The sequence below is a fragment of the Delphinapterus leucas genome, chromosome 7 (assembly GCF_059928025.1).
Source record: "Delphinapterus leucas isolate spDelLeu-1000000601 "Yukka" chromosome 7, BTC_Dleu_Yukka2, whole genome shotgun sequence".
NCBI classification, from domain to species: Eukaryota; Metazoa; Chordata; class Mammalia; order Artiodactyla; family Monodontidae; genus Delphinapterus; species Delphinapterus leucas.
Genome location: NC_143135.1, coordinates 85,919,258 through 85,931,295, shown reverse-complemented (window position 1 = coordinate 85,931,295; position 12,038 = coordinate 85,919,258).

Sequence of the window (12,038 nt, the reverse complement as noted above, 5' to 3'; positions counted from 1 at the left end):
ATAGTAGTATCTTCATGTACATAATAAATGTATAGTTTACTTTTCATATATTAAGACAGAGTCTTGCCAGATCCTGATACTTCCACAGTGTCATTGGTTGGCTTGAAATCTACTTCTATCAAGGGACTGATCCATTGATCCCTGGATAATTGCTGAAATGTTCTTCTAAATCCCCTTGAACTTGAAAGCAGAAATGTCTCTCATCTCTTCCCAATGCCACTCTATTCCACTCCTTTGACCCCTTATACACAAAAGCAGTCAGTGTGTACACATCTACAGAGCACAACAGCACAAAATGTAGTGAATCCTCCTTAAATCACCCCACCTTTTAAGCAATTGTAAATAAATCACCCAACCTTTTAAGTAATTGTAAATAATTCCTTAGCTGGTAATGCATTTCCCATGTGGTCCTTGTTCTTTGTATGTGTAGATTCCTCAGAAGGAACCCCAAAGAGAAAAGGGGAGAGTGGAAGGGTTCAAGGACCAGCTCCTACTCCAAACCACCAAACAAGTACCTAAATCCATATCATCATAGAATAAAAAATATCCAGGTCATCTTTTAGCAAAATACCTAACCCAGCCCCGGAAGGAAAGCCATCTACAATATGTCCCCACAGCAAGATCTCGGCTCAACGTTTCTTGAAGGAAGAATGGAGACAAATGTCTGTGTTCCCATTAGGTTCATTTCTAGTTCTTTCCTCCAACAGAAATACTCAACAGGCTTGGACTCATTGGTTAGTTTATCAGAAGGAAAAATACCTGATCATGTCTGTTTCCAGCAAGACTGCCTCCAGAGGGATGAGAGAGACTACATTGAGAAGTTGACCTAGATGATCCCTAAGGTCCTACCAACAAGCATCAATCTTCTAGTTCTAGTTTGTGCCTAATTTAATCAAAATATAGATCTGTAAGTAATGATATTTTTCTAGACAGAGGAACATAAACAAAAGTGATGCTTGTAAAGGTGAAAATATGGAGTCCTTGGAAGACTGCACCAGTGATGCCAGGAACAGTAAGTCTTGACTGTACTGAAAACCACAGTAAGAAATCAGGTTGGTCAAGGTGCTTTTAATTGCAGTACTGTGGAAAGATCACCAGTGGAAAGATCACCAGTCAGGAAACCCAGCTGCTACTCTTACTGACCTTTTAACTAGCTTTAAGAACTGGGGCCAGCACAACCTCTCTGAACATTTTCTATGTGCCTCATCTATAAAACAAAATAGATTAGTAACATGACTGCTGAGTCCTTACCACTTCTAGGACTCCATGTTGGTAATGAAATGCCTCCTCATTAAAGATAATGATAGATATTTTCTTAACCATGAAATACGACTTAAAAGTAGCACAATTTACCCCCAATTTTTAAAAGAATGAAAGTCAATAAAAATAGTATGTCAGAAAAGATTGAAATTCAATCCATTACAATAATTGATACCCATATTCCAAATTCAAAATAGATTGTTTCAGTCTATTTTGAGTGATTTTGAGAAATCTTACATTGACAACAATTTGGCCTTTTTCCTGAAAAATCCTGGTGGCTCATATTTCTGTACTGTACAAGCAATTAACATTCCTCTCAGTGGAAACATGAACAACAACTTGGGGCCATAAGTAATTGAGGATTCTATTTTCATTTCAAAGACTACAAAAGACAAAAACTCAGGGGTTTGGGCAGAAGCTGGAAAATTGTAGAGATGTTGATTTTGTTTTTAAAATTCCAATTTCATTTTCAGGTGCAGAATGTGCCCAGAAGCAAGATTCAATATAGAAACCTACAGCAAATGTCCTTAATTACTTCTTTCCCAGGCTCCTTCAAACATTAGCAATCTAGAGGCTTTATCCATAAAACTGGCCAGAAATCTCTCCAAATCATTTTCTAATCATTTACTTGAAAAGAGGCAGATGTTACACTACGATGTGACTCCCATGAATACTTATTCAACAGAGTGAGGCTCTGACCTCTGAAATCCTAGGACTAATGGGATGTCAGAAGCAACAATGAAACTAAAATTTTGTTTCCCTTGACATCTAAATGGCATGGTTCTCTCTGCTTCCCTTGTTTTATACACTGAGATGGAGTACTTACTGCTTTCTATATTCTGGGACAGTCCAAACATGAAACAGTCTTCCTTACTGCCTTCACTATTACAAACCTATTTGCCAGATTTTTGTGTCCCAATTTTTAGCCTGAAAAATTAAATATCCTGAGGACTGGACCTACCATAATTTGTCCTCTATGCATTCACATGCTCTTTCTTGCTCTAAATCCTTTTATCCAGGCTAGTACCTAGCAAATAGCCTTGGTATTTCTTTTTTTTTTTTAACATCTTTATTGGAGTATAATTGCTTTACAATGGTGTGTTAGTTTCTGCTGTATAACAAAGTGAATCAGCTATACATATACATATACATACACATATATCCCCATATCTCCTCCCTCTTGTGTCTCCCTCTCACACTCCCCATCCCACCCCTCTAGGTGGTCACAAAGCACCGAGCTGATCTCCCTGTGCTATGCAACTGCTTACCACTAGCTAACTATTTTACACTTAGTAGGGTATATATGTCCATGACTCTCTCTCACTTCATCCCAGCGTACCCTTCTCACTCCCCGTGTCCTCAAGTCCATTCTCTACATTTGCGTCTTTATTCCTGTCTTGCCCCTAGGCTCTTCAGAACCCTTTTTTTTTTTTTTTTTAGATTCCATATATATGTGTTAGCATATGGTATTTGTTTTTGTCTTTCTGACTTGCTTCACTCTGTATGACAGACTCTAGGTCCATCCACCTCACTAAAAAGGACTCTTTCATTTCTTTTTATGGCTGAGTAATATTCCATTGTATATATGTGCCACATCTTCTTTATCCATTCATCTGTCGATGGACACTTAGGTTGCTTCCATGTTGTGGCTGTTGTAAATAGAGCTGCAATGAACATTGTGGTACATGACTCTTTTTGAATTATGGTTTTCTCAGGATATATGCCCAGTAGTGGGATTGCTGGGTCATATGGTAGTTCTATTTTTAGTTTTTTAAGGAAGCTAATACTGTTCTCCATAGTGGCTGTACCAATTTACATTCCCACCAACAGTGCAAGAGGGCTCCCTTTTCTCCACACCCTCTCCAGCATTTATTGTTTCTAGATTTTTTGATGATGGCCATTCTGACCAGTGTGACGTGATACCTCATTGTAGTTTTTATTTGCATTTCTCTAATGATTAGTAATGTTGAGCATCCTTTCATGTGTTTGTTGGCAATCTGTATATCTTCTTTGGAGAAATGTCTATTTAGGTCTTCTGCCCAATTTTGGATTGGGTTGTTGGTTCTTAAAATAAAATATACAATGCCTAATACCACAATTTGGTTTTGGTTAAAATATTCCTTCAAATACTAATCAATAACACTCAAAAAATATAAGCATTTATTTTGTCTCCAGGGGTAAGTCTGAGATGTCTATTATGGGTATGAAAGCAAACATCTCATGGAGAGTTAAATAAATGCCCTGTCTAACAATGTCAAACATAGTGGTGTGGGGAGAAGGGAAGGGGGATGGGACACAGGAATGCAAGATGAAGAAGAAAAAAAGAGAACAGAGTAATGCAATTTATCTTGGACAGAAGGATAAAACCCTTTTACAGTTTCACAAAAGATAGTCTTAGGAAGAAGACCACCAATGGTGGAGAAAATACGACAGTCTGTTGAGTTGCACTTGGCAGAAGCCAAGCAAGAAACTCACCTTAAGGGAACCCAGTACTCTTCTCAGGCAGATGGGGTGTGCTGGACACCCACAGGAAGATGTCTGAGTGATGCCCATTAACACATCTTCCTGTCACTACCTCCCCTTCAGAGGCCAAAGGGCAGTTCTGCAGCTGCAACAGTCCCACCACAAACTCCATGCAAACTGTCCCTTGCCCTATCGAGAGTGGGGTCGATTCACTAACAATGTAGCAGCAGCCACGTGACCTCTGCTTGAGGACTTTCCTCTTTCCCAGCAACCCCACCAAATTGGCCCATCCTGCCAGGGATCAGGGCAGGCAGGAGGTAATTACTGGAAGGTCAGATGCGCCTCCCCCACCGACTAAAGAAGGCAACATTTTCACACTGGTGAGCAGCAGGAATAACAGAGACAAAGAGATGAATTCTCTTTCCACAAATAAATGTGGAAATCTGTTCTGGGACTGCAAAGTCATAAAGGTGCACTAGACACAACAGGTTCCCCTTTATTCACTGAGAAAATCTTGGCATTATATAAGAATTATTTGGTGCTGGAACGGAAGATTTTTCAATTCGAAGGCTCTTTTAAATGTAAGTTAATATTAACACTGGAACAATTCAGGAGGCTGTACTCTAGTCTAGGATGTGGAAGAAGAAAAACTTTCTAGGCCATTTTAGTTTTCATAAACAACATTTTCAGATTCACTCTATTAGTACCTTGGTTATTTTAAAACCTAATATAGAGTCCTCTGGTGTCCCAGTCTGGCCTACTCACATCTGGTATATCTATCTCCATCTTTAGTTTTAAATCTGGCCACAAAGCAGCTTATGGTTTTGGTGAAACCACAGTTGTCACAGCTGGTCAATTGTAATCCTGATCATTATCAACTAGGTCTTGCCAATTATGCCAGATGTGCAGAGCCTCTGGCAGCCCCATACACCAGCTTTTTCTTCTCTTTTTTCTCCTTTTTTATACATTTTATTTTTTAAATTCCTTATATATAAATACACATTTAAAATTAAAAGCACAAGTATATCATATCATACATGTTGGGTTTTGTTTTGTTTTTGCAACCCTGCTCCCCTTCTCCCTTATGGCTTCACCCAAACCATGGCCTCTTTCTCCAAACAGAAATCTTCTGGTAAAAACCAAACATGTGTCCTTCCATATTTTTCCCTGTGCTCATATAATACTATACAAATGCACACACATATCCTTTATAAACATATACAAATGTAAGAGATATGACATTGTTTGTTTTACAAAAAATGGAGTTATATTTTAAACACTTTTCTTCATCTTGCTTTTCTCACTGCAAACCACATCATGGAAATCCCTCCAATTCAAGCAATGGAATTATAGGTTTATTTTTTTGGTTTGGGTTTTGCTTTTTAAATACCTGTACAAGATATCATGTATGGATGAAAATACAATAATTGATAAAACCACTCCCATCCCAATAAAATTCACTTTGTTTTCCATGTGTAAATCTGCATTAGTCAGGGTTATCCAAATAAACAGAACCAATAGAATGAATATATAGAGAGAAACCATAAATATTATAAGGAATTGGCTTATGTACTAATAGAAGCTAAGGAGTCCTAAGATCTGCAGTCAGGAAACTAGAGACCAAGGAGAGTCAGTGGTGTAAATTCCAGTCCAAAATTCAGTGGGCTCGAGACCCAAGAAGAGCAGATGTTTCAGTTCAAGTCTGAAAGAAGAAAAAGACTAATGTTCCAATTCAAGGAAGTCAAGCAGGAGGACTTCCTTTTTACTCTCAGAAAGGTCAGCCTTTTTCTTCTATTTGTCAACTGATTGGATTAGGCCCATCCACACTTGGGAGAGCAGTCTGCTTTACTCAGCCTACTGATTCAAATGTTAATCTCTTCCAGGAGATTTGCCAAGATGACCCTGAGCTCACCTCCTTTCACAAGCACAGCAAAATCATGACTATTTGCAGAACAACCATCAATGAAAAAGACCAAAACCTACCAGAAAAGATCTTCTACAACTAAAGGCATAAAGAAGGGACCACAACTTTAGTGGATGGGTGCGAGGGGAAGACTTGCAATATAATCAAATCCCATACCCTCCAGGCGGTGACCCACAAACTGGAGAATAATTATTATATTGCAGAGTTTCTTCCACAGGCATAAGAGTTCTGAGCCCCACGTTGGGCTCCCCAGCCCAGGGATCCTTCTCTGGGAAGACAAACTCCCAGAGCATATGGCTTGGAAGGCCAGTGGGACTTAATTTTGGGAGTTCCAAAGGACTGAGGAAAATAGAGACTTCACTCTTACAGGGTGCACACAAAATCTCACATGCTCCAGGACCCAGGGCAAAAGCAACAATCTGATAGGAGCATGGGTCAGACCTACCTGCTGGTCTGGGAGAGTCTCCCAGAGAGGCAAGGGGTGGCTGTGGCTCACCCTCAGGACATAGACACTGGCAGCAGCCATTTTGGGGAGCTACTTCTACCGTGTGGACACTGGTAGTGGAGGGTGTCATTGTAAAATCCTCCCTCTAGCTCATTAGAGCCAAGAACTGGTCCTGCCTAATAGCCTGTAGGCACCAGAAATGGAAAACTCAGGGCAAGCAATTAACTGGGCAGGGACACAGCTCCACCCATCAGCAGACAGGCTGCCTAAAGAGTTTTTGAACCCATAGCCACCTCTAGACACACACCTAGACATGGCCCTGCACACCAGAGGGCCAGGACACAGCTCCACACGCCAGTAGGGAGGCACTGTCCCTGCTCTCCAGGAAGCCTACTCTAACATCTGGATCAGCCTCACCCATCAGGGAGCAGACAGCAGACAGAAGAAAACCACTATCCTACAGCCTGCAGACCCAGCCTACCCACAGCCGTCCAGACCCTGCCCTGGGACCAGCTGGGCCCTAGCCCTGCCCAGTAGCAGGACAACACCTTGGACCCCAGACCCAACTGTGTCAGGATCCAGTACCCACCACCAAAGATCTGACACCAGCTCTGGGATCCCTGGGCCCTGCAGCCAGACTCCAGGAAAGGGTTCTGCCTGCCAGTAGTCCAGCACTAACCCCAGGACCCAGCTTCACCCACCAGTGTGTGAGCAACAGCCTTGGAGTCTTCTGGACGCTGACTCCACCTACCAATGACCCAGCACTAGCCCTAGCGTCCTCTGGGGGTCTACAGTCAGCCTTGGGACTAGGCCCCACCAACCAGCAGCCAGCAGCCTCCGCACAAGGCAAGACCTGGCACCAACTAGACTGGGGGCCTACCAAGCCTACCAGTTTGCCCACATAGTCAGCCCATCACAAGAGAAGGACCCATGCACCCCTCTTAGGGGGAACCCCTAGAGCATATAGCTTGGGTGATAAGAGGGGTGTGCACGGCTGGGATGCATAGAACCTTTCCTACAGAGGGCCACTTCTCTAAGACTGAGAAACATAGCTAACCTACCAGATACATAAAAACACAAACAGCAACTGAAGCAAAATGAGGTGGCAGAGGAATATGTTCCAGACAAAGGAACAAGGTAAAACCACAGAAGAAGAACTAAGTGAAATAAGATACACAATATACCTGAGAAAGAGTTCAGAATAATGACCATAAAGATGATCAAAGAACTCTGGAGAACAATGGATGCACAGAGCTAGAAGTTAGAAGATTTTAACAAAGAGTTAGAAAATATAAAGAATGACCAAACAGAGATGAAGAATACAAAAACTGAAATGAAAAATACACTAGAAGGAATCAACAGTAGACTAAATGATACAGAGGAATGGTTCACCAAGCTGGAAGACAGAGTCGTGGAAATTACTGCCACTGAACAGAAAAAAAAAAAAGAATAAAATGAAATGAGGACAGTTTAAGAGACCTCTGGAACAACGTCAAGTGCACTAATATTCACATTATAGATGTCACAGAAGGAGAAGAGAGAAATAAAAAGCCTGAGAACATATGTGAAGACATAATAGTTGAAAACTTCCTTAACCTGGGAAAGGAAACAGTCACCCAAGTCCCAGAAACACAGAGAGTCCCATATAGGATTAACCCAAAGAGGAAAACACCAAGGCACACTGTAATTAAAATGACAAAAACTAAAGAACATTAAAAGCAGCAAGGAAAAAGAAACAAATAACATTCAAGGGAACTCCCATAAGGCTATCGGCTGATTTTTTCAGCAGAAACTGCATGCCAGAAGAGAGTGGCATGATATATTTACAGTGATGGAAGGGAAAGTCCTACAACAAGAATATTCTACCCAGCAAGGATCTCATTCAGATTTGATGAAAAGATCAAAACTTTATAGACAAGCAAAAGCTAAAAGAGTTCAGCACCACCAAACCAGCTTTACAACAAAAGTTAAAGACAATTCTCTAGGCAAAAAAGAAAAGGTCATAACTAGAAATTAGAAATTTACAAAAGGAAAAAGCTCATTAGTAAAGGAAAACATACAGTAAAGGTAGGAAATCATCCATGCACAAAGGTGGTAGGAAGGTTAAAATATAAAAGTAGTAAAATAATCTATATCCACAGTAAGCAGTTAAGGGATACACAAAAATTTAGATGTAAAAAATTATATCAAAAACAGTAATCATAAGAGGAGGAGAATACAAATGCAAGGCTGTTAAAATGCATTTAGAAGAGATCAGCAACTTAAGACAATCATGCATATATAGATTGCTATAGAAAAACCTCATGGTAAACACAAACCAAAAATCTATAATAGATATTCACACACAAAAAAGAAAAAAGAATCCAAACATAATGCTAAAGATAGTCATGAAATCACAAGAGAAGAGAATAAAAGAAGAAAGAAGGAGAAAAGGCCTACAAAACAACCCCAAAACAATTAACAAAATGGCGATAAGGTAAATAGACTAAATACTCCATTCAAAAGACATAGAGTGGCTGAATGCATACAAAAACAGGATCCATATGTATGCTGCCTACAAGAGACTCACTTCAGATTTAAATACACAGACTGAAAGTGAAGGGATGGAAAAAGGTGTGAGGGTTCTCTTTCCTCCACATCCTCACCAACATTTGTTATTTATGTTCCTTTTGATGATAGCCATTCTGATAGGTGTGAGGTGATACCTCATTGTGGTTCTGATTTGCATGTCCCTACTGATTAGCATGTTGAGCATCTTTTCATGTGCCTCTTAGCCATCTGTATGTCCTCTTTGGAGAAATGTCAATTCAAGTGTTCTGCCCATATTTTAATTGGGTTGTTTGCTTTTCTGATGTTGAGTTATATGAGCTGTTTATATATTTTGTTATTAACTGCTTATCGGTCACATCATTTGCAAATATTTTGTCCAACTGCATAGGTTGTCTTTTCATTTTGTCAATGGTTTCCTTTGCTGAGCAAAAGCTTTTAAGTTTAATTAGGTCCCATTTGTTTATTTGTGCTTTTATTTCCTTTGCTTTAGGAGACAGATCCCCCGAAATATTGTTACAATTTATATCAAAGAGTGTTCTACTTACATTTTCCTCTAGGAATTTGTGTGGTTTCTGGTGTTACGTTTAGGTCTTTAATTCCTTTTTGAGGGTATTTTTGTATAACGTGTTAGAAAATGTTCTAATTTCATTCTTTTACATGTAGCTGTCCAGTTTTCCCAGCACCACTTATTGAAGAGACTGTCTTTTCTCCATTGTATATTCTTGCCTCCCTTGTCATACATTAATTGACCATATGTGCGTGGGTTTATTTCTGGGCTCTCTATCCTGTTCCACTGATCTATGTGTCTGTTTTTGTGCCAGTATCATATGTTTCTATTACTTTAGCTTTGTAGTATAGTCTGAAGTCAGGGAGTGTGATCCTCCAGTTGTGCTCTTCTTTCTCAAAATTGTTTTGGCTATTCAGGGTCCTTTGTGTTTCCATACTAATTTTAAAATTATTTGTTCTAGTTCTGTGAAAAATGCCATTGGTAATTTGGGGGGGTGCATTTTTTATTGTGGTAAAATATACAAAACACAAAATTTACCATTTTAAACATTTTTAAGTGTACAGTTCAGTGGCATTAAGTATATTCACACTGTTGTACATAACCACTATCCATTCCCAGAAATTTTCATCATCCCAAATTGAAACTCTGTACACATTAAACTGTAATTCCCCATTCCACACTTCTCACAGCCCCTGGCAATCACCATTCTACTTTCTGTCTCATGTAAGTGGAATCATACAATATTTATCCTCTTGCATCTGGCTTATTTCACTTAGCATAATGTCTTTCAAGGTTTATCCACAATATCAGAATTTCATTTGGTTTTAAGGCTGTATAATATTCCATTGTATATATACATGGCATTTTGTTTATTAATTTATCCATTGATGAACATTTGAGTTCTTTCCACTTTTTGCCTATTGCAAATAATGCTGCTGTGAACATTGGTGTACAAGTATATGTTCGAGTCCCTGCTTTCAATTCTTTTGTGTATACCCAGAAACAAAATCATTGGATCATATGGTAATTCTATGCTTAATTCTTTAAGAACTGCCATACCATTTTCTACAGCAGTTACACCATTTTATGTTCCCACCATCAATGCCAAAAGTTCCAATTTCTCCATATCCTTGTCAATGCTTGTTTTCTCTTTTTATGATAAGCCATTTTAAATGGGTGTGAAGTATCTCATTGTGAATTTGTATTTCCCTAATTATTTGTGATGTTGAGCATCTTTTCTTGTGCTTATTGGCCATTTATACATCTTCTTTGAAGAAACATCTATTCAAATCCTTTGCCCATTTTTCAATTGGTTGTATATACCCAATTTTGTTTTTGTTGTTGAATTTTAGGAGTTTTTTATATATTCTGGGTATTAACCCCATATCAGATATATGATTTGAAAATATTTTCTCCCATTCTGTAGGTTGCCTTTTCACTCTATGAATCATGTCAATTGATGTACACATTTTTAACTTTGATGAAGTCCTAATTTATCTATTTTTTCTATTGTTACCTGTGCTTTTGGTGTCATATCTGAGAAATTAATGCCAAATCCAATGTCAACAAGCTTTCCCTCTGTGGTTTTTTTTTTTAATTTTTATTGGGGTATAGTTAATCCACAATGCTGTGTTAGTTTCAGGTATACAACAAAGTGAATCAGTTATACATATACATATACACATTCTTTTTAAGATTCTTTTCCATTATAGGCCATTACAGAGTACTGAGTAGAGTTCCCTGAGCCATACAGTAGGTTCTCATTAGTTAACTATTTTATATATAGTAGTGTGTATAGGTCAATCCCAAGCCACTCGTATTTTGATAGGGATTGTATTAAATCTGTAGATTGCCTTGGGTAGTATGGTCATTTTAAATAATATTAATTCTTCTAATCTAAGAATATGGTATATCTTTTGATCTGCTTGTGTTGTTTTCAATTTCTTCCATCAGTGTCTTACAGTTTTCCAAGTATAGGACTTTTACTTCCTTAGATAGGTTTATTCCAAGGTATTTTATTTTTGATGTGATGCTAAATGGGATCATTTCCTTAATTTCTCTTTCTGAGAGTTCCTTGTTAGTGTATAGAAATGCAACAGATTTCTGTATATTAATTTTGTATCCTGCAACTTTACCAAATTCATCGTTGAGTTCTGGTAGTTTTATGGTGGCATCTTTATGATTTTCTATGTAAAGTAAAAGAGTGACAGTTTTACTTCTTTCATTCCAATTTGGATTCCTTTTATTTCTTTTTCTTGTCTGATTGCTGTGGCTAGAACTTGCAAAACTATGTTGAATAAAAGTGGTGAGAATGGGCTTTGTTCCTGATTTTAGAGGAAATGCTTTCAGCTTTTCACTGTTGAGTATGTTAGCTGTGGGTTTGTTGTATATGGCCTTTATTATGTTGAGGTATATTCCCTGTACACCCACTTTCTGGAGAGCTTTTATCATACTACTTCTGGAATACACTAAATTCTCACATAAATCAAGCTCTATATCTGGATTATCTATTTTGTTCCACTAATTTCTTTGTCTACCCCATGCAAGTAGTATGTAGATGTAGTCTCAAAAAAGACTTTGTCTTAAAAGTGGGTGGTGATATCTGCTGAGGAAAGTCTTTCCTCCATTTTTCTTTTACATAAAATGTATTCTTCTATACAAACTGTAAGATTTATTTTGTCTAATTCCCAAGACAAAAACTTTCTCTTGGAATACTGATAGGAATTCCTAAAATTTGTATGAATTTTGAAGAGATTACTTCTATTGAGCTAAAATTTTTCCTTTGAAAAGAGAAAACCCTTCCAAATATTCAGAGACTGTTGTGTGTCCCTCAGTAAGTTTTTATAGTTTTCTTCATATAAGTTCTGCATATTTCTTAATATACTTAA